General features: G+C 34.6%; 1 long non-coding RNA gene across 1 annotated transcript in view; it reads left to right on the top strand.

The window, feature by feature from the left end:
- Positions 1-4,335: 4,335 nt before the first annotated feature.
- The window catches only part of LOC145716167 (uncharacterized), a 146,971-nt gene continuing 127,097 nt past the window's right edge, over positions 4,336-24,209 (top strand). Inside the window, exons 1-2 of the long non-coding RNA XR_014138629.1 lie at positions 4,336-4,372; positions 10,498-10,631. This is a non-coding gene — a long non-coding RNA (uncharacterized LOC145716167). The remainder of the gene's footprint in view (positions 4,373-10,497; positions 10,632-24,209) is intronic.

The following is a 24,209-nucleotide window of genomic DNA, read 5'->3' as shown; positions in this document are numbered from 1 at the left end:
AACACTTCATCTAAAACTAATGATGTAATGTATGGGGATTAACATAAGAATAAAAAAATAAAAACAAAAAGTTTCTTAGAAATACATATTTTCATATGTATGTAAAAAATATCTTCACACTTCTGAAAATTTTGATTTTGAATGGAATCACATTAAATTAAGCCTCTCAATTGCTGTTTTATTCTGGGTTACTTGTGCCCTCACCTAATATAATATAATATAATATAATATATAATATAATATAAATATAGTTTAGGAGTCAGCAGTTGGAAGGGGTGACTTACATGTAGATTTTTGGCTTTTTGACCTGAAATTTAATGTTAATATGTATTAATTAACATTAATATGTATTAAGAAAATATTTATTTTTTTGATATTGTCTTATAATTCAGGAATACTGTATAGACATCATTTAGTCTTTCTATTTATTCAGGTCATTTATATAAAATATTTAATGACTTTCATTTTTAATTTATTAAAGATACATTATAATTTCATAACTGTTGTCAGCAGGGAATATACATATTTCATATTTGAAATATACAAATTTCAGTGGTTTTTAGAATAAAGAAAAGTACATAAAATAGTTTTCTTTTAGCCAGTTATCTTATCAGGTTTTCTTAGTATTTATTTTATATTTTATAGTTCATTTTGACTATAATTCATTTACAAATAGTAGTTTTATCTTTTTTTTTTTTAAAGATTTTATTTATTTATCTGAGACAGAGAGAATGAGAGAGAGAGAGAGCACATGAGAGGGGGGAGGGTCAGAGGGAGAAGCAGACTCCCCGCCGAGCAGGGAGCCCGATGCGGGACTCGATCCAGGGACTCCAGGATCATGACCTGAGCCGAAGGCAGTCGCCTAACCAACTGAGCCACCCAGGCGCCCAGTAGTTTTATCTTTTTGTTTACAATAATTGTATGCCTTGTTGTTGTTTTTTATTGTATTAGCTTATTTACAATGCTAAATAATTGTGCAGATGGTGGTATTCCAGTATTTCCCCTCATTTAAGTGAGAATGGTCTTGGCATTCCAATAGTTAATATGTTCATTGCTTGTTTTACTATAGTAATAATTGGCCATTATATCTAGGTAATTACTTTTCTGCTATTAAAATAGAATTTGTATTAAGAATGGCTCCTGAATTTTATGATTTCTCCCTTAGGTATATTTTAGTATAATCACATGTTAATTTTCTCCTTTACTATGTAAATTCAATAGAGTTTGATTTTTAAAAACTATCAAAACTATTCATATATCCAGAATTATAAAAATAATGTTCCCTTAATGAAAAAAATACATGATTTTTAATATGCTTTTAAAATGGGCTCATATATGTTTAATATTTTTATAATCTTTTTTTTAAGAATTATTTATTTGAGAGAGAGAGAGAGCATGAGTGGGGTGAGGGGCAGTGGGAGACTGAGAATCTTAAGCAGCCCATTGAGCGCAGAGCCCAGTGTGAGCCTTGATCTCACAATCCTGAGATCATAACCTGAGCCAAAATCAAGAGTCAGACGTTTAACCAACTGAACTGCCCAGGCACCCCTATAATCTAGTTTTCTATTTAACAATTTACTGTTGTTATCTTATTTTGCTTATAAATATAGTTCTATATTACCATATAGATGGTAGCAAAATATAGTATTACATGGATAGATACCATGTGTCATGATGAACCTTTAGGTTGTTTGAGTTTTTAATTATTAAACACATTTTTAAAAAAGACTTATTTATTTATTTGAGAGAGTTTGTGCACAAGCGAGGCGAACAGCAGAGGGAGGGAGAGAGAATCTCAGGCAGACTCCCCGCTGAGCAGGTAGCCTGATGTGGGACGTGATCCCAGAATCCTGGGATCATGGCCTGAGCCAAAGGCAGACGCTTAACTGACTGAGCCACCCAGGCACCCATTAAACACATTTTTTAAAAAAGACATTATTCAAGGATGTTTTGAACAACCATGCAACCTGAGCTTTGCAAAGGAAGATTTAACTGATTTAGAGAGAAAACTTATTCACATTCGCACAAATATTTAATTTCTTTTTTTATTTTCCTCAATCATAGCTTATGTAATTTTATTTTCAGTATTTCACAACTTTGCAAATTTCTTACCTTTTTCTAATGTATGATGGTCTACTTAAGAATTACTAGGTAATGCATGACTACTCTTTCCTCAGAACATTTTATAATCATACATGTTGGTTGGGGTTTAGATGGTAGGATTTCCATGTATTCTTGTCTTTAACAGAAGGGAATTGAGGGGCCATTAGTGAAAGAATAAGAGGGGAAACAGCCATGTGTGAAGTGTAATGAGGTGAGGTCACCATCAAAGAATCATCCTCCTCTTAGAAATTGTCTTTATCTTAGATGGTCATCTCTGTCCTTCACTTGTCTAGATTGCTTTATGGAGTCATTTCTAGAACATGTCAAAAGTTAGGTGGTTAAAAGACAATATGGAACTTTGTAGAAACAATGTGTTACTTCTGAAATAAACTGAAGATAACAATTAGTCAATGAGCACCATGATTATAAAAACAAAAACTACGTCATCAAAATTGTATGCTTTTGCAAAAGTACTATCAGTCTTTCTCTGCAGTGTGGAGAGGGTCTAGCCTTTGAAATCAGAAGACCTAGGGTCATAGTCATAGATTTATAGGTACAACACTTAAACTTTCTGAGGTTCAGTTGCTGGAATTGTAAAATGGAGGTAATAATACTTACCTTGCAAAATAAATATGAAAACTAGAGAATGCATGTGGGAAGTTCTTTGCATAGTGTGGGGCACTCTGTAGGTGTCCTGTAAATGGTAATCAATTACTGTGATAGCACTATTGTTAATAAGACATTTAAAATATATTTCACAGACTAGAAAATGTTCAGACTTTTTCTCTTAACTTTTTAAGTATTTACATTACTACTCATCCAACTACTATTTGCTTATATTCATTAGTATTTATCCTAGAGAATGTCTTGGCATAGTAGATTATTGATGACAGTGCTTTCTGTTCTACTTTTTGTTTGGAAGCAAGATTAATTTATATGCCGATTAATTTGGGGGGCTGGTCACCTTACTTCTCTGCCTTTGTCATAGATCTCATTTGTTTGTAATCAATTTTTCTTAACCTTTATACCTAAGGAGATGGTGCATGAATATGTTACATATTTGCTACATACTTTCATTTATAAGGCAAACAACTAATGGATAGAATATAAAAAAATAGGAAAATTATGACTTCTTTTGGAATCTTCAGTTATCTTCTTTTATTACCTTCAGTTTATTTCAGAAATTACGTTTTTTGAAACTTGTTTGAAATATGTAATGAGTAATTTTGTGAAAATTCTTTTTTTTAAGATTTTATTTATTTATTTGTCAGAGAGAGAGCACAAGCAGGGGGAGTGGCAGACAGAGGGAGAGGGAGAAGCAGACTCCCCATGGAGCAGGGAACCCCGATGCGGGGCTCCATCCCAGGACCCTCTGATCATGACCAGAGCTGAAGGCAGACACTTAACCAACTGAGCTACCCAGATGCCCCAATTTTTTGAAAATTCTTACTAATGATATCATGTGTATATAAATGAAAATATGCATTAATGTATATTCATGGGCCATTAAATAAATATGTATGAAACTAGAATGGTGGCATATCATAAAAAGTATTTTCCCCCTACATAAAATACATGTATAAATTTAAAGGAAAGACAGGACCTCTCAGACTAAATGTATATTTTTTTCTAGCTCAGACCTACTACTTAGTTGTACCAAATTTTGGGAATGCATTCCTTCATGATGCCTTTCAACCCTGAGGTTTATGATGGTAACTCTATTGAAATTTGTTCTTAATAACAATTTTATTACATTACTTACCAAACAGTTGCTCTTGAGTGGTGGAGCAGGGGTATGGTATTACAAATAACTGATATCTTGAAAGCTTGAAATATTTTATAGTGGGGACCATAAATGGATATAACTTAATGCTAACTATGATTCTGAGCTTTAAAATGAGATTAGATCATTCTACTTTTTTCTAAGCCATCTAGTAGTTCTGTGAGTAATCACCAACAGTTCTCAGAATTAGTGTTTTTCTCCTTATTTTTGTCATTAAAATTTTATTACTAGACACAATGACAAAAGACCATTCAGGGAGTGGAAGAGTTACTAGATAGTAATTTGGAAGAAAGAGTAAGAGTAAGGAAGGGAAGAAGGAAGAGAGGGAAGGAGGAATAGTGAGAGGGAGGAAGGGAGGGAAAGAGGAAGGAAGGAAAAAGGAAAGAAGTGAAACAAGAATAAAGGAAGGAAAGAAGCTAACAGCCATTCTTTACTGTTTTGGTCTAAGGGAGAACCCGTGACACTGGATCTTCACTGCGTTATGAGGTAGGAATTTCTCCTGTTTTATAGATGTATACCTGTGTGGTGCCCATGGAAGGAATGTTTGGTTCCAAGAAGTCATTAATACACTAAGCATGAAGTTACCCTAAAGTCTGCACACCTTATTTCTTCATTGCTTTGTATTTTTGGCTTTATTTCCTATCTTTGCTTCACAACTATCATAAGCACATGCTGTGGGCTAATTTTAGCTTCAAGGATTTAATGTCACTTTTAACTACAGATGGCTAGGCAATTAGGTAATTTTGTTTCTCTAGTGGCAGCCTGTCAGGGTAGGGCTGATAAAGCCACTGTAATAGGAGGCTCCTCCCTCACCAGGGGCTCTGATTGTTTATCTTGCTGGGCACAAGTTTCCTTAATTGAAAACACAAAAACAAAGAAGCAGAGTACCATGGTGTGTGAGACTGGCTTCGGACCCAAACTGACTGGGTTTGAATCTCAGCTTTGCTACTTACTAGATGGGATATCCCTGGGCAAATTGTTTAACATTTCTTCCTTCGTTCTTTCCTTCCTTCCTTCTTGTTCTTTTGTTCTTCCTTCTTTCTTTCAGATTTTATTTATTTATTTATTTGAGAGAGAGAGAGTGAGTGGGGAGAACAAAGGGGGAGGGAGAGGGAGAAAGAATCTGAGGCCAACACCATGCTCAGCCCAGAGCCCTACCTGGGGCTCGATCCCACCATTGCAAGATCGCAAGATTGAGAACTAAGCTGAAACCAAGAGTCAGCCTCTTAACTGACTGAGCTACCCAGGTGCCCCTGTTTAATATTTCTATACTTCAGATTTTCTCTCCTCTAAAATGAGGATAATAATAATATTTACATTATACAGTATTTCTAAGCATTAAAGGAGTTAATATGTAAAAAGTGTCCTGGCACACAGCAAATGGTATATAATTATTGCTGTTTTTATTGCTTTTATTATCACTTTTATTATTCATCAAGTTCATTCTAGCTTTGTAATTCTGTAATTCTAGAAGATAATACCCCATTCCTACACTTAACTGCCACTTTCCTGATCCTTCCATGAATTCCAAACACAACCAACCCCTTCTCTTGCAGATCACTGTTTTTGCATGTTACTGCACCTTATACTGAGAATTAATTCTGAAATCACATTCACATCAGCAAAAATTTTGTTTATGAAGTTGGCTACCTCCTCCATCCCACCCCAAAGAAGGCAGATTAACAGCTCCTATACATCTCTATCATGATTACTGTATACATTATAAATGTTGTCAGCCTCCTCCTACCCACTCCCCTCCTTCTCATCCACATACACACCTGAAAGGTAGCTCCTGAGGACAGAGACTATAATACATCTGGCTCTTTTTGCCTTCTGAACACATATCACAGTGCCAGGCTGTCAATATATATCAAAAGAAAATGAATTTAACACCAGGAGGACAGCAATCCAGGGAAGATGAAGGGGATGAAGCCTATGGACCCAGGTAACTGGAAGGTAAGAATATAGTCATGATATAGGCTCATGAGTAAGTTATTGGCCTATCTAGCTATCTGTCATCTAGGCATATAATAAAACTAATATCTTAAGAACCTTACCCCCCCAAAAAAATCCCTAGTAGTCACTTTATGTTTGACATCTCATTTAATATTTATAAAAAAACCCTCATGGAATATGTACTATTATTAATCTCACTTTATTGATGAAGAAAGAGACTCAGAGAAGTAATACAGCTGTGACTACCTAAAGCTGGGACTGGAGCCCTGACCTCTGTGACTTTAAATTCTATATTCCATGTTCTAAACTGATCCTACACATACCCACTGACTTTCAAATTGAAAGATATAAAAACATTTTTATAAAAAATATTTTATCATGTTCACACGAAGATTTGAGATGTCTCCTGACAGCAAATCTCTTTTGCAGCCCAGGATAGTCCATCCATCTTATTATTTCTGGGGCAGAACAAAGAAGTGTAGGAAGGATAAGTTCAGAGAAATATGGTTGTCTTTTTTCCCTCAGTTTTTAAAAAATCCTGACCATAATTCAATATTTTCACATTGCCTTTTTTAAAAACAATAACATTTTACCAGATAGCTCTAAACTCAAGGAGAAAAGCATTTAAATTAAAAAAAAAAATAGTGCTGATTCCATTTGGTTTAAAAAATGCCTTGAAAAACACATTAAATTGAAAAATTGACAACTGCCATCAATTCCATTAAGAATCATTTTGGAACAAGCAGATTGTCAGCTATTAGATTAGGATAGAAGCCCTGCCTCACTTGACCACACTTTTTTTTTTTTTTTTTTAACTGACAGGGAATCAATTCTAGATGCTGAACAACCAGAATTGGGTCTTCTAAGAGACCCAACTTGACATCTTATTCTGTGCAAATGAGTAGAAGGAGTGAAGAATGTGAACGGGTGTCTTGGTTTGACTATTTTCCAAAGGTAGAATTTATGAGGCTATTGAAATCCTGTTAGATAAGAGTGACTACCTATATTTTCCAAGCTGAGCAATTTAAGATAGATTAAAATGAAACCTCTGTGATCAGAGCTGCTAACAAGGAGGTCTTTCACCAATAAGCAATATATTATGGTAGTCTTGGTGGGGAGGTTACAGTAGCTAACTCTTTTCCATGTAATAGGAAGCAAATCCAACATCGTTATTTCAAGTTACTGCTCCTCCCCAAAGTAGGGTACTTTGCATATGCTATCAACAGTTTACTCATTTCACTTCTGAAATCATGTTCAGGGAAAATAATTTTCTTCAACTGCCAGGTAAGGAAGAGTGGGAAGTAGAGGTGAAGTTCAGGTCATTGTGATAGGTTAGGAATTTGGGCTGGAATGTGGTCTTCTGGATGCCCAATAGTCATCATTTTACACCCTACAGAGTACTCTCTGATGTGAAATGCTGATGACTTCAGTGTAGGAGAATCCATGAGGCTTCTCTGTAACTTGTGAAATTAGAGCTTGCTCCTCTGGATAGTAGACAGGGGTTTCTGAGTTTAAACATTTACATAAATGCCCTCGTTCATTCTTCTCTTCCTTCCTTCCTTCCTTCCTTCCTAAATAGCCTACACAAGATCAAGGCAACATTTTCCAGTTATGTTCCTCTCACAATTCAGGAGGAAATAAAAACTACATTAAGCTTATAGATAAATCATTTTATATAATCCTGTTTTGAGATACCCCATTTCTTATCTTCAAATGTAAGATATTTCTTAGTATTTAAGCATTTACTGTTTTCTCAGTTTTCTGTGAGATTATTCATATATATCACTACATTTTCAGACAATTGTGTTTTTATTGTTGTTCGTGGTGGACATTTAGGGTTTTGTTTTTGCTTTTGGTTTCTTCTTTTTGTTTGTTTGTTTTTTGTTTTAACTTCAGTGTTAAGCCTTGCTTTACTTACCAATATTAGTGACAGATTTTACAATTCTGGGTGTAGTATATTGAGCATTATTGAAAACAAATCCATATTAAACTGACCTTCCTGGAGAAGGTAAAACACAACTCATTGTTTAATCATTGCATTCCATAAAGGGAGATGTCACTTAACCAGCTTCCCTCTCAGTGCCAGGAAATCAGCTCAAAGTATTTCTCTTCAGATAAGTGAACATGCTTGTCATAGCTTACTTATGCTTGTTAAATCTTTCTATGAAATAATTTACAGAGAAATATGTAAATATTTTGACTGCTTGTGCCATTCTTTTCAGACTGCTTTGCAGATTACACATGGGTCTCTATATGAAGTAAGAAGGAAAAGCAAGCAGAAATTTCTTAATGTAGCATTTTTTCATTAATAAAAGCAGAAAGACTAAAGGACATTTTTTTAATGGAGTCTTAATGTAAATAGCCAAGAAGAGTAATGTATACTCTGTGAGTTGGCCTCAAAGTGATACTAGTATGATGGAGGTACATTATGAGTTTCCAGGACAGCATGTCCTCTTACCTTTTCTTCCTGACAGCAGATAAGTAAACCAGGGCTTAAGAGTAGACTATTTGCCAAATATACGTTAGTGCAGACTTTGTATATAGCAGGACTTTTATGGGTTTGTTACGTCTTACATGAACAATGGTCTATAAACCAACCTTTAATCTTAAAAGTATTTGTTCTTTATAACCTATAGTTAGCAAATGTGATATATTCCGAGCATAGATAGGGTAGAGAAAAGTGAGAGAAATTTTCCCCAGGTGGTTCTCATTAAATGTATAAAGTCTTTGTTTCAATTCAACTTTTGTTTGTTTGGTTGTTTTTTACATAGTTATTGAAACAATAACATAATGTTGATGAAATTTGAAGATCAATATAATGGAATAATTAAGCTAATTCCACCATCAGAAATGACATGATTGTAGATGTTTGTAATTGTCAAATGACCCTATTTTTCATGTTTTCCAATGGAACACATTTTATTCAATTTTGGGATTATAAATGGAAATGTATGACTTGACTGAGGAAAGCATTACATCACTAATACTTAGTGATGACTGTGGAGCTGAATAAAACATCAATCAGCGTTCCTGATTTGAAGCAACAGAAATTATCTCTGGCCTTTAACCAAAGGGAGATGCATTGGAAAAATAGCAGGGATGCCCATAACTGATAATTGGCTTGTAGTTTAAAGCTTAAAAAATGGAGAGTTGCAGGCCAGGCTGTAGGAAATGCTGTCAAAGTCACACTGCAGCAACCATCTGATCCATGCTCTTGCTATGGTTGTAATCATCTGACTCCCTCTTTATTTCCTCATTCTTTGCATAGCTCATTCAAGTTTCAGAGTTCTGGAGCAAATGCCTTAACAACAAAGCCCAGCTCATTGGACTATTTTGTGGTAGAGGAAGGTCCCAGTTTCTATGGTTTGGGATCAGAGCAGCAATAGAAGACAAACACTGGAAATTGTCTTCCAACTATGTTGTTGGCACACAGTAAGGAACTAGAAAAAATAGTGGGAAGTGAATGATAGCCAGTCAAAAAGTGTCCAATGTCTACTCCAAATAAATATTGGCTTGGAAGTCGTAATGGGACTTCTAAGATTGGACTTTATCATTAAATACAGTGGGACTATGGAGTCCCTTATGCTGTCTTTTTCTGTCTTTAAAATGACAAATTTGAGGGGTGCCTGGGTGGCTCAGTCTGTTAAGCATCTGACTCTTGATTTCAGCTCAGGGCATGATCTCGGGGTCATGAGATCCAGCCCTGGGTTGGGCTCCACATGCTCAGCGTGGAGTCTGCTTGAGATTCTCTCTCTCCTTCTCTCTTCTGCCGCTCCCCTTGCTCGTGCTCTCTCTCTCTCTAAATAAATAAATAAAATAATTAAAATAAAATAAAATGACAAATTTGACTTAGAGCAGAATGGGAAGTTGATGGTAATTGTGTCTTTCCTCTGGTTTCCATAGCAGACATCACTAATCAATTGCTGTATTCTTCTCTCCTGAGACCAGACATGACCTTAGAATCCTTCTCAATATAGTGCTCTGCCAGCAACTACTAAATTATTAGAGTTGGCAAATGAGCTAAAACCCTGCAAATATCTCTGAATTAGAGGTTAATTACATTTCCTTAAAGTGTTAATGTTCTTTGAAGTTCCAGGACTAATAAGTATTGTTGGTTGATTTATTTTAGAAAATTAGAAAGTACCTAGACCAGGTGGGGATAGATTCATAAAGTAGCTAATCCAGTAATATCTGATTGAAGTGAAAAAAATATTTTCAAACTTGACTGGCTTTCATTATGAATGTTGAAATGTTGAAGGAACACTTCATTCCATTGTAGAATGTGCTGTTCATCCTCTGCCATTAATCCAAGAAAGTCTGGAGCTCATAAAGACTATTCATTGAACAATAGAAAAATAAGATATTAGTCTGAGGTTTAAAAATATGAACTCTATTATTGGTAAACATATGTAACATTAGAAAAGCTCATTAATTATGAATTATATTATTAATGGTAAAGGAACTATTATTTAAGTAGTTTTTTAAAGTTTATAGAATACAGGATCTAAAATGGCTCAAAAATCTATCCTAGAACTCACTAGGATATAGGTTACTAAACTGAGTAGCATGTTTAGCTATTGTGACCAAATAAACATCTTTGTTTAGTACTGTTTTTATTTACTTATTTATTTTAATAGTGAGTCTCTTACATTTAGATCTTTGTTAACATCTCAAGCCACTGTTTGGACTGGTTGGATTTGCAATTTACAACAAGTGACACGGGATGGAATGACTACAGTACCCAGGAACTGTTTGTCTCCAATGGCTGGCAGCATCCCTTCTCCACCCGGTAGGTTTCCATTGTGTTTTGAGTGACTTTGGGCTGTCTTTGTTTTCATCTACATACTAAAATTTCCTTTCAGAATGATAGTACCTTGTAATATGTCCTTGAATTATGACAGGAAAATATCTTTCTAATTCAAGGGAAATTTCTGGTAACAAGAAACCACAAAGTCTTCTAAGACAAGTTTTAGACACAAGCTTTCTGTAGGGTACCTAGAACAAGGTTAGTTTCACAAGCCATTCTTCCTGTGGTACCTGTAGCAGATTATAAAAGGACCACATATTCTTCTCATTCCTGTTCGCATGCCTTTTAAAAATACAACTTTGTGGGGCGCCTGGGTGGCTCAGTCGTTAAGCGTCTGCCTTCGGCTCAGGTCATGATCCCGGGGTCCTGGGATCGAGCCCCGCATCGGGCTCCCTGCTCCGCGGGAAGCCTGCTTCTCCCTCTCCCACTCCCCCTGCTTGTGTTCCCTCTCTCGCTGTGTCTCTCTCTGTCAAAATAAATAAATAAAATCTTTAAAAAAAAATAAATAAAATAAAAATAAAAATACAACTTTGTACCTCCTTTTATCAAGAGAGGTGGGATTCATTTCTCTACCCCTTGAATCTGGGTTGGCCATAGGTCTTGCTTTGGACAAAGTTTCTTCACAAATGTAATGCAAGGAGAGTCTGGAAAAGTGCTGCACTTTAGAGTTTATCTTGTTATTTTAGGGAATGTAAGTGTAATTGGACTGGTAAATTAAACTGGGCTGGTTTTCTGGATGATGAGAGATACAATGACCAAGTTATCTCCATCACTCTACTTAACATAGTCAATCATTTGTCACATCGGTGAGGCCTTCCAGCACCATTTAGCCTCATTTGAGCTGGACCACTATGAATTGCACAGTTAATTCTCAGCATCATGAGAAATAATGAATCTTTGTTTTTTTAAGACATTAAATCTTGGGGTGAATTTTTAAGTAGCAAAATATGCCAAGTTGCTGCTTTTAGTCTTCTCACCATTCACCCAGTATTGGTTTGCTTACCCTCACAGGGTAATTTCTAGAAACTTCTTGTTAAAGAAAATTGACTTTGGACTTTTTTTGGTTTTCATTATTTTAGCTTCAGGGATTATCTTTCTAAATATATGGAATTTTTTTTTTTTTTAGGTCTAGCAATGATACAGGTGTCAAACACTTTAACACAGAGAGTGAAAACTTCATACTGTCAGCAAATTCCAAACTATTGCAAAAAAAGTAATTTCTTAACTTGTTCAGGGTTAATCTGACACATGGATTTGGTGTGGCATTGAAGAATGAAAAAGGCAAAAGAGACCAAGATTGTCTCAGAGAAAGTAAAGGGGCTTCATAACATTTAAGCTACACAGTATCTTCCTGATGGGAAGCTAGAGGTCAATTTACTTTTAGAATTTATAAAGTTCTTTGAGACATTTCTTCTAGGTCCTAGTATTCCAAGCTGTATCTTATCCTAGATCCCAGGGCTAACTGACCTACATCTCTCCTCCCTTCAAGCTATTTCTAACAACACATCATCTGTTTTCCCTGGGAATTGTTATCCTCACATACAGAGTTCTCTTCAGAATTTTCATTTGTTTTGACTGTGTTTCTTGGTCCCCTTCCAAAGTTAGTAGTATATGTACATATGTATGCAGGTATGTATTTATGTCATACTTCTCTGTTGTTTCTCTTTGTGCCTTGGAAATAGGTTTCTGGTGGAAAATTGGCCAGAGACAATGTTTAGAAGGAATGGTAAAGCATGGTAATCTATGGTCACAGGGATTCTGCCTAAATTATATATCATACTTGTATTTAGAAAAAATGCTTTTTTGTTATTATCATCATATTTCAGTAATGTGATAGTGCTTTGGGGTACACAAATATGCTGTTTATGCAGTTCTGGAGTTTGGTATAGTATTACAATGTCAATTACTTCAATTGCTGCATCTTAGGAATTGTGGATAAATTGACAAAAAGTGCTAGTTTTATGACTAGGCATATAGTAATATTGGTGCTGCATTCTTTAGAATCAAATACCCAAATTCAACATAGAACTGCAGTGTTCCCTGCAAAAGGGGGGATAGGGTCACAGTGGTTCTTATGGCAGCTGGTTTAGAATAATTATTGGTAAAAATTATCTTTGGATTAAAAATTTTAAATGATCAAAAATAAGACTTAGGTAAAGTGTCTCATTGTTTTTAATTCAACACCCCTTGGATGTAACACATGGCATGCATTGTTTTCTTTAGAAGTCAGTAGATGTTCTGAATATGTTTATGCTGGATAATTCAGTTCAAATTTTCACCAAATTTTCCCCTCCAAAATAAGTATACCATGCACATACTGAAAGTGCTACTGGCTGTTAACTCTGGGAAAGGTTTTGTGAAATCCACTGACTTCTGAAATAGTGGCAGCATGAGGCAGAAGTGTCTCATAGACATATATCCTCTTAACTCCCTCCCAGTGGGTACTGCCTATATCAATAGGGGAAAGCACTAACAAAAAGATATTCTGTGTTAACAGTGGATAAAGCAAATTGTGACCCATAATTAGTAACTTGGAATCCCTTCTGCTTCTCAGAGGAAAAATGAACAAAAAAGAACAAAGTATCTGAAAGCTTGGGACTATAATAAACTGATGGGCTATGTAAGAAAAATAACTCTTTTTCTGCCTTTGCTAAGATACTCCAAACCTGGATTCTAGTGATGAGTGCTCTCTTTTCAGTATGTAATAAGAACTGGATCAAAATAGAATCGGGTGAAGATACGGACTGGTGCTGCCTTTTAGCTCTCAAGGAGGGTCTAGCTACTGATGAAGGTGGTGGAGGGTACTTGTTAGCCTTAAGAATCCCAAGTAACTCATCTTAAATTATAGACCATGTCTCAATCCTGCCTTTTGGCATGATGAATTCACTCACAACACAATTGTTTTACTGACCTATCTACCATTATTCACTTACTTATTCGTTCATTTAGGAAATGTTTAAGGGCGCCTGCGTGGCTCAACAGGTTGAACAACTGGCTTTTGCTCTCTCAGGGTCATGAGATTGAGCCTTACATGGAGCCTGCTTAAGATTCTCTCTCTCCCTCTGCCCCTCCTCTGACTCGTGCATGTAGTCTCTATCTAAAATACATACATACATACATACATACATACATAAAATCTTAAAAAAAAAAAAAAAGAAATGTTTATTGGGTGTCTATTTTGTTTCAGTCTCTTGGGTTAGAGCAATTGAACAAAATGGAGAAAAATCCCAGCCCTATGGAGTTTTGGTAACAGTGGGAGAAGACAGATAATAAAATGAAGTTAAAATACAAGAAGATAGCAGGAAGGGAAAAATGAAGGGAGGGAAATCGGAGGGGGAGATGAACCATGAGAGACTGTGGACTCTGAGAAACAAACTGAGGGTTCTGGAGGGGAGAGGGGTGGGGGGTTGGGTTAGCCTGGTGATGGGTATTAAAGAGGACACGTACTGCATGGAGCACTGGGTGTTATACACAAACAATGAATCATGGAACACTATATCAAAAACTAATGATGTAATGTATGGTGATTAACATAACATAATAAAATAAAATTTAAAAAATACAATAAGCTAAATGGGAAAAAAGCTATAAAGAAAAATAAAACAAGAAAGTGGGGTATTGTGTGTGTGTGTCTGTGTGTGTGTGTGTGTGTGTGTGTGTTGGAGCAACAATTTTAAATAGGATAGTGATAGACATTGCATTAAATTTTGGATAAAAAGTAATAAATGAGACAGGCATGCTAATGGAACTTATAGATTAGTGGATAGGAAGAGTGATTTTACAAATAATTATTTTACATTATGAGAGTGGATCCATAAAAGGTATATATAATACTATGGCTGAGGACACAGTGTAAGGGGACATGGAGTGGTCTAAGGAGTCAAGAAAGGTTTTATGGGTGCATGGACATTAAAATTAAGGCCAAATGTGAAATGAGCCAGAGGAAAACTGAAGCCGGTTGAGGGTCAGCACAGGTAAAACTATGTCCAAAGATCCAGAAGGAAATGAGAATCTGGTACCTTCAAGGAATTGACAGTTTAAAATGGCCGAAGTTGAATTGGAGGAAGGAGAGTGACATGGAATGAGTCTCCAGAAGTAAGCACTGGTCATATCACAAAAGCATTGAATGCCGTGTTAAGAAGTTTGGACTTTATCCTAACCACAGAGTGAAGCCATTAAAAGAATTTTAAGGTTTGGGAAAGTCTTGAGGTTTGTTCCAAGGGGCCTGTAGGGAGGCAGTATGAAGCTCTGTTCTTTCAGAACCTTATTCCTGAATGGCCCCTTAACTTTGTTCTTTGATTCAGCTAATTAATTTGCCTTGTAATGGTAAATGCCTTTATCTGTGATCCACATATTTATTCATTCATTCATTCTTCAACAGGTATATAATCTTAGTAACATACATTCTAGTTGTGTCCAAAATAAACCATTTTACGTCAAATGTCTGAGAAGGTATGTTTCCTTAGAATCAAAATAATTAGAGGCCAGACAACAGTACCGTGCCCAGAACCACAGTTTCGATTTTAACTCATTGGAGCCTTTATTGCATTTGACTGCCTTGCTTTACATTTACAAAACACAGCAAGAGAATAATTATTTATTTCATAACTAGCTTTCTTAGCATATTAAATAGTATTTGTTTTCCAAAAAATAAGCATGAATTCTTCTCGAGAAAATTCCATAACATAGACATAAACTTTTTTTTTTTTTTAAGATTTTATTTATTTATTTGACATAGAGAGACACAGTGAGAGAGGGAACACAAGCAGGGGGAGTGGGAGAGGGGGAAGCAGGCTTCTCATGGAGCAGGGAGCCCGATGCGGGGGCTTGATCCCAGGACCCTGGGATCATGACCTGAGCAGAAGGCAGATGCTTAACAACTGAGCCATATAGTTGGAAGGGTTCACAGGAATCAAAATTATTATATGGATGAGGACCCTGTCAACTTGAGAAAAACTATCACTTAATTTATATTATTTGACAAAGTCTTCCTATAATATTATTTTTAGTTTACATATTTTATATGATTTTTATTTTATGTATTTTAATAAATTGTTCTTTTAGAAAATTGTTACTACAAATATAGGGTACAAAAATCCAAAAGTTTATTTTCCATCCTTTTACTAGGCTGCACTATTTCCCTCCCCTGATACTATTTTTTACATAATCTGTCCAGATATGTTTTATATATATGCAAACATATATTAAATATGTGTGTACATATTATAAGACCAAATTTTAGCATTCTCTACTTCATTTTCCTCAACTTGTTTTATCAATGAGTGATATATTTTTGAGATCATTCCATATAGTATATAGAAAGAGCTGCCTCATTCTTTTTAGTAACTATATAGTATTCTATCCCATGGATATGCCCTCATTATATTAACTAATTCACCAAGGGACTTTATTTTTTCCAAATATTTTCATGATTAAAAATATTTCAATAAATATCATTTACATAATATCATTTTTAACATGTGGAATTCTATCTATCTATAGATAGAAGTGCTGGTTCAAAGAATATGTAAATTATAAAAATTTTATGAATATTGACAAGTTACCTATATAACACCATATATTTCCATTAACAATTAATGAGAGTGCTGGTTTTCTCACCTTCTTTAACACAATGCCTTATTGAACTATTTGATCTTTGACAAAGGCCAAAATGGTAATTGACCATTGTTTTAATTTATATTTCTCTTTTAAAGGGTAATAATTAACATATTTTCATTTATTTAAGATATATTTGCATATTCTTTACTGTAAACTGTCAATAGCATTTGACTATTTTTCCCATCAGATTATGGCTTTTTAATATCGATTTGTATATATTATTTATATAATAAATAATTGAATCCTTTGTTATCATTGTTGCATTTTTTTTTCCCAGTTTGAAATTTGCCATTTGACTGTGGTTAAGGTGTTTGTGTTTACTATGCACATTTTAAAAGTGTAGGAAAACTTACCACCTTTTTCTCTTATCACCTCTGGGTTTATGTATTTTATATAGAAGGACCTTTCTCACTCTGTAATTATTTTTTAAAGTCCATGTTTTATTCTAGAAAGCTTATAGATAATACATTATTATATTCAATTATTATACTTCCAAAATATGTTCACAGCTGATAGGTCTAATTCCTCTTCATTGGTTTTCATTTTCAGAATTATTTTTGACAAAATGCATTGTTTTATTTTTTCATGAACTTTAAAATCTATATAGTTCCAAAAACTCGGTATCTTTTGGTGATTTTATAATAATTATAGATTAATTTAAAGAGAATTAGCATCATTTTGGAATTGAGTCTTTTTGTCCAAGAAGAGAGGATTTTTTTTTTGCATATTTGGGTCTTCTTTTTTAAAAACAGCCATGAAATGGTACTGATCTGCAGTAAGACAAGAATAAAAATTAAGAGCAAACATTTAGAAACTTTCAGGGCAATTTGACATGTTTGTGACAGTAGTGAAGTTGAGACTTCTTTTAGAAATTCATTTTTATTGTATTTTAAAAAATTATCTAACCATGATAAATTGAAAGTAAAAAGACTAGCCTTTCATCAGTTTAGTTTGAGAAGTACTGCTGCAAACACTATAGCAATTTTTGTGGTTATTATTATCGTTTGAGGATTATTTAATTTCATTACCTGTATGCATACATATATGCATATATATAGAGAGGGATATGTTGGTATATAAATATAATCATATCCATGTTCCTTCTGAATTTTTCCATAATCTTTTTTCTATTTGTTTGGCTCTTTTCCCCCCCTTTTTCTTGTCTCGATGTTCCACAGCATCTCTCCACTCCAAATAACCCATGTTAACAACCCATTGTATAATCTTCCGTATTTTATCTAGAAAAATATTAAATAATAGTGGGCAAAATTTCTTCTCTCTGAGTTTTAAGAAGAATACTGCTAAAGCTTCACCATAAATATGATCCTTATTTTGGGAATAAGACACCTAATTTATCATGTTATGAAGGTACCCTTCTATTTCTTTTTTATTATATCAAAAAAGAATCTATTTTAAACATTACCAAATTATTTTTAACATCTATGGTGATGTTTTTATGGTATTCCATTTAAATGTATCAATGTGGTGAATTATATAATCAGATTTCCTAATACTGGACCATCTTTGCTTTCTTGGAGTAAATGCCATATTGTTGTTCAATATGGTGTATTAATCTTTTCTCCCCAGCTTTATTGAGGTATAATTGCCATATACCATTGTTTAAGTTTTAGGTGTATAGTGATGATTTGGTATATATACATTGTGAAATTATTACAACAATAAGGTTAGTTAAGACATCTTCACCTCAAATAATTACCGTGTTTCATTGTTATGGTGAGAACAATTAAGATCTACTCTCTCAGCAACTTTCAAGTATACAATACAGTATTTTATTTTGTTGAGAATTTTTTCATCTATGTTCATCAGGAATATGGGCGTGTAGTTTTATTTTTTTGTAGTGTCCTTATCTGGCTTTGGTGTTAGGATAATTCTGGCCTTGTAAAATGAGTTTGGAGTTTTCCCTCCTCTTAAATTTTCTATAAGACTTTGAGAAGGATTGGCATTAATTCTTTAAATGTTTGTTAGAATTTACCAATGAAGTCATCTGGTCCTGGACTTTTCTTTTTGGAAGGTTTTGATTACTGATTCAATCTCTTTTTTTAAGATTTTATTTATTTATCTGAGAGAGGGAGAGTATGAGAGAGAGAGAATGAGAAGGAGAGAGGGGAAAAGGGACAGGGAGAAGCAGACTCCCTGCTGACCCGGGAGCCTGATGCAGGGCTTGATCCTGGGACCATGGGATTATGACCTGAGCTGAAAGTAGATACTTAACCAACTGAGCCACACAGGCACCCCCCTGATTCAACCACTTGACTCATTATTAGTCTGTTCAGATATTCTTTCTCCATGATTCCATCTTGGTAGGTTATATGTTTCTGGGAATTTGTACATTTCTTCTAGGTTATCCAATCTGTTGACATATAATTGTTCATGTAGTCACCTATGTACCTTTGTATTAGTGTGGTATCAGTTGTAACTTCTATTTCATTTACAATTTTATTTATTTAAGGTCTCTCTCTTTTTTTTATTATGTGATGTTAATCACCACACATTACATCATTAGCTTTTGATGTAGTGTTCCATGATTCATTGTTTACGTATAACACCCAGTGCTCCATTCAGTATGTGCCCTCTTTTCTTATAGGTCTAGCTAAAGGTTTGTTAATTTTGTTTATCCTCTCAAAAAACCAACTTTTAGTTCTATTGATCTTTTCTATTATTTCTCTATTCTTTATTTTACTTGTTTCTGCTGTGTTCCTTCTACTAACTTTGGGCTTAGATTGTTCTTCTTTTTCCAGTTTCTTGAGATGTGAAGGTAAGTTATTTATGTGAGGTCTTTTTTTTTTTTCTTAATATAGGCATTTATCACTATGAAATTCCCTCTTAGAACTGTTTTTGCCACATGGTGTAAGTTTTGATATGTTTTGTTTCATTTTCACTTGTTTGTACATCTTCTCTTCCTTTTCAATGAAGTTAAGAGAATTGATTCTCTCATAATGATTTTCTTCTATTCAAATTTAGGTCTCCATCTTTAGATTTATTTCAATCAGGATTTTAACTGCTATCACCTAGCTCAGTCGGTAGAGCATGAGACTCTTAACTGTTATCAGCACTTAACTGAATCAGAAGATTTTAGAGCTACGTAGGAATTACTACCTCAGATTTCAAAAAGAAAATAGTATTTCTAAAAAGGTATCAGTTATGTACAATATTATGTATATTTGGAGAGAGGGAAAGAAAATAATGAAAAGTGTCCATGTCTTGAAGCCCTATTTTAGTAAAGCAATAGCGTCTATATTAATGTATTTTTTTATTATAATATGTAGTGTATCATATGTGTAAGTATTGTAATAATGAAGAAAGTCCAATGGAAGCAAAAATGCAAATTAAAACAAACCTTCATGTAGCTGCTGTTTATTTTTCAGCAAAGGTAAGAATAATTTAAGAAACAAGGGCATCAAGAGATAATACCTCCTTTCATGGATAAACCTCAACTTACGCCACTTTGCAGATATGCTTTATAAAGTCATCTGATCTCAGAAAACCCCAGATCCAAAAACTCTTTTAATTTTTGGCATACACAGTGAAGTTTTGGTAAAAGACACAGAGAAAAAACTGTGGCACAGATTCATTGATACCTTTTAAGCACCCAATTCACCATGGAAAATCAGGGCATTTGATTTTAGTTCAAAATTTGCAGATGTTCTGATTGCTTCTGGAAAATGTTTTTAGATTACAAAAGGGGTTATCTACACATAAATGATCCAACACTTGTCTCTTTTGGTATTCTAATTTCACTCATTCCTTACAATAGTAAAGAGAGAAGACCTTATCCCATAAATTGTGATTCCTTAAATACTCAGGCCCTCAAAAGACCAGCCTAAACTACACATAAACAAAGCACCTAGTTGATAGCTGAGACCAAACAGTTTACCGTACAATTGACTTAAAGTTGGATTTTTAAAGCATGGAAAGCATCATTGAAACCCAAATTGGGGAGCTTCCATAAATGCTAGATTAAATGCTGTAAGTAGCTCTGAAAATCAAGGCTGCAAACATGGAAAGCAGTCCACTCATAATTACTATGCCACTTGAATTCCAGTAATTTATGGGGAAGGAAAACAAATCTCGTTACTCATCCTCTTCGTGAATGAAATGTGCTCTGCACTACAAATGCAAATTATTATCCCTCATCTAAATCATCAACTTAATGATATTCTATTTCCCAGTCTCATCCTCATGTCACTGACAATGAACAGGCTTAATCTAATGATTAAAAAGTGTTCTCTGTTATATTTGAGCTAGAGTTTATTTCAGAGTTGTGTGCTTTAAAATAATATAAGGAAACGGGGCACCTGGGTGGCTCAGTGTCTGCCTTCGGCTCAGGTCATGATCCCGGGGTCCTGGGATCAAACCCCGCATCGGGTTCCCGGACCAGCGGGAAGCCTGCTTCTCCCTCTCCCTCTCCCACTCCCCCTGCTTGTGTTCCCTCTCTCACTGTGTCTCTCTCTAAATAAAATCTTTAAAAAAATAAAATAATATAAGGATTTTATGTTTTTAGATCTATGTAAGAGAATTTTAAAAGTAATGTTCCTATACTTTCTCCTTAAGAGGAATGATATAAATATATATTAGTTGCTACCCAGAGCACTCAAAATGTACTTCAGAGGGCCAAGATATAAATAGGGCCCATTGGACAACTACACAGGAGATCAGTAAAAATTCAAAATGATATTATAAGATAAACTCTAAGGGAATACATTAAAGCCTCTTCTTTTTTGAAAAATGTGAGACATGTTCTCCTAAAAATTACAAGTGATCTTTATTACTTTAAGTACTGAAATACTCTTAATTTTATAATAGCCTGATAGTATTCTAGCTGAAGTGATATACATATACCTCTCTTTCACTTTGTAACCACATGAATAATCATATTACATTTTCTTTAGTGATCCAAAATTATGGTTGTAAATGTCAACTGTTATAAAACAGGGAGAAGTATGCTCTTTACATTTAGTAGCTCCTAATGAAAATGTTTTGGTGGTTGCATCTTTTTTTTTTTTTTCTGTCTTTTGATGTGCTGCTTGAGAATTTTCTACTTGTTCTTCTTTTGGACTAGGAAATAAGGTATGATGTGGAAGGCGGTGTGTACATATAAATGTGTGGTTGTGTGTGGGTGTGTGTGTGTATGTGTGTGTGTTTATTTGTGTGTGTTGGATTCCTTTAGTTCAAGGAACTGAAACACTTGTTATACCTAAAATACTAGAGGATTTTTTCATTATGATGCATGTGGAAAGAACAAAGGCAGAAATCTCTCCCAGCTGATTATGCTTCAGGGAATCTAGCAACAATAGTGCAATAAAAGAAGACTAGAAAGTGGTTTGGGAACTAGAAAGTCATTTGGGATATAAAGCAATTCTGGGGACAATTGACCAAATGGACCCCACAGATATGTACAGAATATGCCATTCAACAGCAGCAGAACATATGTTTTTCTGAAGCACATTCTCCAGGATAGATCACATGGTAAGTTACAAAACAAATCCTAGTGAATCTAAAATGATTGAAATCCTACCAAGTATCTTCTCCTACTACAATGTCTGTTAACTAGTGCTTGGGATGCAAAGATGATTATGGTACAGTATTTACCTTCAATAACTTATAACCTAGAAAGTGAGAGACAAGCTGAACAGAGGTTTTAAGTTCTTATTTATGAAATCTAACCTTAGGGAATATCAGGTTTGAAGATCTTGATAAAGGTGCTAAACACATGAAAACCTTTCAGAAAGACGTCTCTCCTTCACATTATAATTCCCTTTCCAGCATTCTATTTGGGAAGTGATGTTTTATATATCATAAACCACTGGTGGTTAAAAAACAGAAGAGGCCTGGAAAATCATTCTGAGCTTGAAAAAAGTTGTTGAAGTTTCAGTGCTCTTGGTGATGAATTTGATTGTGTGCATTTTTCATTAAGAATCAAAGCATGTGCCTCATACTGCATTGAAGCCAACAGCAGAAGCACAACAGCATCCCCAAGGTGCGGTGACTAATACTTTGAGTAAGGCCTCAGTGTTCCCTTTATAGATCAGGTGTTAATATACACTGACATGCTTGCTCACAGCACTGAAAATTAATACGAACAAAGTGGGCTAAATAAAGTGTCACTCTGAAAATGCAAATGCTTTGGGTAGAATGGGAAACATTTTATGGCTTTCTTTAAAAATATTTTCTCAGTTCCTTTGAAGATAAAAATATGCTAAAAATCCCTTTAAGATCTTTTAGGGGTGGTTGTATTTTTTCTTCTACATCTTGTACTGAAGCAAAACCTTTAATTTGTGTTATAATAAACATATTTCCAGAAAGGACAGGTTGGAATTAATTCATGAACGAGTATTTTTCCAATGACAATCATTTTTATCCTTCAAAATGATGATGATATTTGTAATGAAGTCCTTTTTTAAAAAAAAAACAAAACTGTTTCTCCTTGGTAGTTAAATTATAGATTCAAAGGTCTGGAAGGGATAGAAGTGGTCAGTTAATCAAAACATCTGGACACACAGGAGTTTCATTTCATCTTCTTAGAGCAAGAACCTTGGCCACCCAATTTTTGTGGGGGGACCAGCAGTGACCATTTCATAGATTCATTGAGCTGGTAAGGACCTTAGAGATTAACCTAGTAGGGATTATTCAAAGACCTTTGTAATTCTTGGTAAAGGGGATTAAAAACAAACACACAAACAAAAAACACATTTGTAATTCTGGAACTATTTTCCTTAAAAGTAGATTCATGTTAAAAAAAAAAAAAAGAAAGGACTCTTAGATTCAAACACAAAGAGCTTTAATAATGTAACTAGTTATATTTTTTCTATGGGCACTGGCCTAAGTTTAGTGCAATGGTTAGTAATGTAGAATATGGCAACAGTCTCTGGTTTAGAATCCTCTCTCTGCCACTTATTTGTTGTGTGACCTTGGATAAATTATTAAATACTTCAGTTTCCTTTTCTGTAAAATGGGGGTAATAATAGAACCTATTTAATAGAGTTTTTGTGAATATTAAGTGAGTTCATAGAAAGTGCTTAAAATACTCCTTGCCACATAAAAATTACTATATATGTTTTTTTATTTTTTATTTTTTTTAAAGATTTTATTTATTTATTTGACAGAGAGAGACACAGCGAGAACAGGAACACAAGCAGGGGGAGTGGGAGAGGGAGAAGCAGGCTTCCTGCCGAGCAGGGAGCCAGATGCGGGGCTCGATCCCAGGACCCTGGGATCATGACCTGAGCCGAAGGCAGACGCTTAACCACTGAGCTACCCAGGCGCCCCTACTATATATGTTTAAACTGTCATTTTTTATAAATTAATCCTTACAACATTACTAGTGATAGTGTTTTAATAGCTGGGAAAATTGAGGCTTGCAGAAGGCAAATAACATGCACAATGTCAGTCAACTAGTAAGCAAGCCCAACTGGGCATAGAGCACAATGATTTTTACTGCAAAGTATATATTCTACATGATATTGTTTTGAGTTCCTCCCTATGTTATCATGTGCCACCCATATTATTCATTCAATGTCACTTTAGTTAATATTCAAATTTTAATACAAAAAAATAGATCATGGTATCATTCTTAGTAGTTAATTTATATTTTTATACTAAGTTACAAGCTAGACAAGTTTTATTTCAACACGCTTTTTAAGAGAAAAAAATATATTAATTTTTTATTGCTGCTATAGAAATTACCACAAACAGTAGTTTAACACATTGTAAATTTATTTCTCTTATAATTCTGGAGGCCAGAAATCTGAAATAAGTTTCACTGGGATAAAGACAAGGTGTCTGTAGGTTGGATCCTTCTGGAGACTCTAGGAGAGAATCTGTTTCCTTGCCTTTTCCAGCTTCTAGAGGCGTTCCTGGGCTTATGGCCCCTTTCTCCATCTTCAAAATATATCACTCAAATTTTTGTTTTCAGTGTCATAT

Source organism: Leptonychotes weddellii, chromosome 11 (assembly GCF_054177405.1).
Source record: "Leptonychotes weddellii isolate Sample4059 chromosome 11, ASM5417740v2, whole genome shotgun sequence".
NCBI lineage: Eukaryota > Metazoa > Chordata > Mammalia > Carnivora > Phocidae > Leptonychotes > Leptonychotes weddellii.
Note: the sequence above shows the minus strand (reverse complement) of the source record. Positions and strands in the feature narration are given on the sequence as shown.